This window comes from Acomys minous (genome assembly GCF_964271855.1).
Source record: "Acomys minous genome assembly, chromosome: 3".
Taxonomy (NCBI): Eukaryota; Metazoa; Chordata; class Mammalia; order Rodentia; family Muridae; genus Acomys; species Acomys minous.
The window spans coordinates 86,372,439-86,377,835 of record NC_140485.1 but is presented as its reverse complement, the minus strand read 5'-3'; the positions used below and the strand labels follow the sequence as shown (position 1 = coordinate 86,377,835).

General features: G+C 40.3%; 1 pseudogene across 1 annotated transcript; it reads left to right on the top strand.

The window, feature by feature from the left end:
• Positions 1 to 2,398: 2,398 nt before the first annotated feature.
• Positions 2,399 to 2,974, top strand: LOC311593815 (programmed cell death protein 2-like; annotated as a pseudogene). Its single transcript has one exon. The product of its transcript is annotated as a programmed cell death protein 2-like (transcript).
• Positions 2,975 to 5,397: the final 2,423 nt, after the last annotated feature.

Genomic DNA, 5,397 nt, shown 5'->3' with positions numbered 1-5,397 from the left:
TTTGTGCCTCCCAAGTCTCTGGTTCCTTCCTGTGCTCTAGCCACCATGGGCCCCTGCCTAGGTGCTACCCCTAGTATCCACTTCTGCATGATCCAGCTGTTGGCACTCAGCATGGCCCCAGCCCATGAGAGGAGGTCCATGAGGCCTGTGGTGTGGATGGTGCAGTACTTGCTCTGGCTTGAAATGAAGAGCACTCTCTCCTTGAAAGCCATCTTCTTGGTCCACATTGCACTGGGATGCAACCCTGAAAGCAGAGGCTGCTGCAGTGGCAGCAACCTGGGGTCCCTGGGAGCTCACAGGAACGTGGTTCCATGGTCCTGTGGCAGGAAAGCATAGACAATCCATACCACAGGATTTCCTTCTTTCTAAGAACCACCAGCACTGTGTTTGGAACTCTCAGTATGATCCTTTGGTGGCTGTACAGTCACTGCTGTTCTGTGCATCAGATACAGTGTGCAATCTATGCCATCTTGGATGATTTCGGCTTGAGTATTTCTAATACACTGTGCTAAGTGTTTCCTCCCAATCAGGCTACTCTCTGGAAAGAACATTTCTGTGTCATTCTGGAACACAATCATCCTCCTCAGAATGCATTGAGGACATCATGTTTTGAACCCTGGACCCACGCCCACGGTGCAGATGTACCTTGAATCTTCTTTATCAACTGTATTACCACCTTCAGGTCTTGAACACTTCTAATTCTTTAAATTTTTAAAATTATTAATTTTTTTTTTTGCTTTTTAAAAGGGATATATTTATCTTCTCTAATTGTGTTTTTCCAGATTTCTTTGAGAGATTTATTTATTTCCTTTTTAAGGACTTCTACAACCTGCAAGTACAGGTTTTAAAGTCTGTTTTTGTACTTCAGCTATGTTGGTTTATTCAGAGTGTGCTGTGGTAGGATAACTGGGATCTAGTGGAGACATATAGTCTTGGTTGGTATTGATTGTATTTTTTAATCTGGCACCTAGGCTTCTTGGTTTAAGGTGATTGTAGGTCCAGGTGCTGATTTTTGTGATGGTCTTTGTTGGGTGGGGTTTTGTTTCTCAGTTTCTGTATCCTTTCTGAATTTTCAAAGAGTATACTAGCTGTGTGTTGCAAATTTTCCTGGCCTTCTAGGCTGATGTGTTCATGGGGGAATGCTCAATGATATTGGAATGGAAGATGGAGCCACAAGGGAGGAAAGATAGTCAGGAGGGTATTGTCCATGAGATCCACAGGAACCATGGACAAGGTGGAAAGGAGGCAATAGCCAGTGAACATTTGCAGCACTAGGGGGAAGACTATGTGATTGGGTTCAGGGGAACAGAGAAAATGGAGAAAGTCTGTGGGCAGCTTACTTGTTTTTCTGGTAGGTGTAACCTGCAGTTAGTCAGGAACAGTTTGCCTGGATTGAGGACTAGGATATGACAAGCGGGGGAGTGAGGGTCAGGAAGGATTGTCTGTGGGATCCACAAAAGATATGGCAGGGTAGCATGAAGCCTGCAGCTGGTATTCTGTTACAGTGCTAGGAAACAGTCTGATAACTCCGCATTTTGGATTGGGTGGATATTTCTGTAATTGTGTCCATCTGCTGAAAAGAGAAGTTTTGTAAGTGGGTTGCATAAATGAATACTTGAACAGATGAGCAAACTGAGACTATGTTTCTGTTACCTTAGTTTTAAAGTGCATCTTCACATTCTGCTTTGGCTTAAAAACCTCACAAAGGACTTACACTTTTGATTCACTATTTAGTGTTGAGCAGAGATAATTAAAGGAAATATGTTTATTTTATTCTTAAAAACACAGAAATGTTTTGGGTAAGATTATCGTTTTCATCAGAAATGTCTCTCATAAGATGATAATTTGAGTACTTGTTCTTCAGCTAATAGCATTATGTTGGGAGGTTGTGAAAATGTTAAGATATGAGGCTCAACATTGAAAGTAGGTCACTAGTGGGATTTTGGAAACTATAACCTGACTCCTAGGTATAGTGATCTACATCCTGGCTCACCACGATGTGAGGGGACCAATGACACACACTCTTATTAAATCTTCAGAAACCAAATGGATAAGGAAACCATGGTGGCCTGGAGGTGCATCAAGCAGTTCCCCAGCAAGGTAGGTGGACAGCTGGCCTGCCTGGGCCTCGAGAAGCTTCCAGTTCCATGGGCACTGGCATGAATGCACTGCAGGCCTTCCTGCTGCAAGTGTAGACATCACTGCCTGGCCAGGAGGATGCCTTCCATTGCAGCCTTTTTTCTGCTGTCAGGAGCCACTGTGCTGCACTGGTCTGAGAGTTTTTCATAATCAGCTATCAAGGAAAAATTAGTTGTACCGATTTGAGTCACCTTCTGAGGCGGGAGCTTCAGATACAGTATAGTGTGTGTACCTCCAGTTTTCTGGTGGCTTGGGCTGCATGATATGTTCTTTGTGCTTAACAGGTACACTATTGCAGTAAGGAGCATCAGACATTAGACTGGAGGCTGGGACACAGCAGGCTTGTCCACAGTCAGACCATTTGTACCATACAGTCCCAGACCACAACTTCCTGTTTCTAGAATTTGAAATTGTAACAGAAGCAGAAGATGAGTTTTTGTCCAAGACTGGAAGATCATTCTGAAATTACAGGAAGCATGGGGGAATACCTGAGGAAGAACTGGATTCCATGGCAAAGCGTGAATCCAAGGAAGTTCACATTTTCCAAGAATTTAAGTCCAAAATAGCTCTAGAAACTGAGCAGATTCTCTGGTATGGAAGAGGCATTCAGCCTATTTGGATTTCCAGTGAAAATATCCCTTAAGAAAAAGATATTCTAGATTGCCTTTGTGGTGCCAAGAGGACATTAGAATTCCAGGTCATACCTCAGCTCTTGAACCACCTAAAGGAAGACAGATTGGACAGAAGTGTGGACTGGGACATCTTGGTTGTCTTCACCTGTGCTGAAAGGTGTAGCCTAGGCACAGACTACACAGAGGCGTTTCTGTCAAAATAAGATATGAAAAATATACTCTGAAAAGGGTTAAATTCTTTAAAATGTCTCTTATGAACTGGGTTTGGCGGTGTACACTAATAATCCCATTACTCTGGGAGTCAAAGAAAGGCAGATTTCTGTGAATTTGAGGTCAGCCTAGTCTACAAAGTGAGTCTACAACAGTCAAGGGTACAGAGAAGCCCTGTCTCCATAGCGAAGAAACAAAATGTTCCTTATGCCTTGGTACCTCACAATTCCATCTCTAGGACTTTTATCCTAAGAAAATAGTTACTAAAGACAGAAATATGAAGATGTTGCTTGACACAATATTTACAATGTCTGTGCATTACTAATATAAGAATCCAATGACAGGGAATTACCTTTATATCTTCAATGAAGGGCAATAGTGTTAATGCTATAAATATACATGGACACTAAGTAAGAGGAGTATAAATTAACACAAGCATATCATTGATGATGTTCCTGGTATGCTGTTAATTGTATAGAAATAGTTGTGTGTGCATAGAAATAAATCTGCTGGAGAGATAAAAAAAAAAAAGGAATTGGAGACATTCCATACAAGGAACTTAACAGAACACCTGAAAGCCCTAAGGAAAAAAAGAAGCAGACATACTCAAGAGGAGTAGAGGGATGGAAATGATCAAACTCAGGGCTAAAATCAATAAATTAGGAAGAAAGAAAACAATCCAAAGAATCAATGAAACCAAGAGCTGGTTCTTTGAGAAAATCAACAAGATAGACAAACCCTTAGCCAAACTAACTAAGAGGCAAATGAAGAGTGTCCAAATCAACAAAAATCAGAAATGAAAATGGAGACATAATGACAGACACTGAGGAAATCCAAAGAATTACTGGGTCTTACTTCAAAAGCCTCTATGCCACAAAAATTGAAAATCTAAATGATAAAATTGCACCCACTAAAATTGAATCAATATCAAGCTATCAAATTTAATAGTCTTACATCGCCTCAGGAAATAGAAGCAGTAAAGTTTGGTGGTGTTTAATTTCTTGAGTTCTTTATATATTTTGGATATTAGACCTTTTTCAGATGCAGGGTTGGTGAAGATCTTTTTCCAGTCTGTCGGCTGTTGCTTTGTTCTGTTGACAGTGTCTCCTGCCTTACAGAAGCTTTTATTTCTTCCTTTATTTCTTTCATGACCCATGTGTCATTAAGTAGAAAGTTGTTTAGTTTTCACGTGTGAGTAGGCTTTGTTGTTTCTCTTGTTTTTGAAGTCTAGCCTTTGACCATGGTGATCTGATAAGATACAAGGTATTATTTCAATCTTCTTGTATCTGTTGAGGCTTGCTTTGTGACCTACTATGTGATCAATTTTGGAGAAGGTTCCATGAGGTGCTGAGAAGAAAATATAGTCTTTTGTGTTTGGGTAGAAAGTTCTGTAAACATCTATTAGATCCATTTGATTCATGGCATTGGTTAGTGATGTTATTTCTCAGCTTAGTTTCTCTTTCAATGACCTATCCTTCAGTGAAAGTGGGGTGTTGAAGTCCCCCACTATTAATGTGTTGGGATTGATGAGTGGTTTAAGCTTTGTTAATAGCTCTTTTACAAATGTGGGTGCCCTTGTATTTGGAGCATAGTTGTTCAGAATTATAATATCATCTTGGTTGATTTTACCGTCGATGAGTATGAAGTGTCCTTCCTCATCCCTTTGATTCATTTTGGTTGAAAGTCTATTTTATTAGATATTAGGATGGCTACACCAGCTTGCTTCTTGTGACCATTAGCTTGGAATATTTTTCCTCAGCTTTTTACCCTGAGATAAGCCCTGTCCTTTTGGGTGAGATATGTTTCTCGGCTGCAGAAGAATGTTGGGCCTTGTTTATGCATCCATTCTGTTAGTCTATGTCTTTTTATTGGATAATTGAGACCATTGATGTTGAGAGATATTAATGATCAGTGACTGTTAAGTTTTGATGTTTGTTACAGTCAAGTGTTTGAGAGGTTGTGATTTTGCGATGGTGTAGTTACCAATTTCCTTTGTAGTTTTGGTTGTAACTCATCCCTGTGTGGTGGAGTTTTCCTTCTAGTAACTTCTGTAATGTTGGATTTGTGGATAGGTACTGTTTGAATTTGTTCTTCTCATGAAATATTTTAATTCCTCCATCAATGGATATTGATAGTTGTGCTGGGTAGAGTGGTCTATCCTGGCATCTGTGGTCTCTTAGGGTTTGCAGGACCTCTGACCAGGCCCTTCTGGCTTTCATGGTCTCAGCTGAGCAGTCGGGTATAATTCTGATAGGTTTGCCATCGTATGTTACTCTGCCTTTTTTCCTTGCAGCTTTTAATATTTTTTCTTTGTTCCATATATTTTGTGTTTTTATTATTATGTGGAAGATTTTCTTTTCTGGTCTATTCTATTTGGTGTTCTGTAGGTCTCTTGTATGTTCATATGCATCTCCTT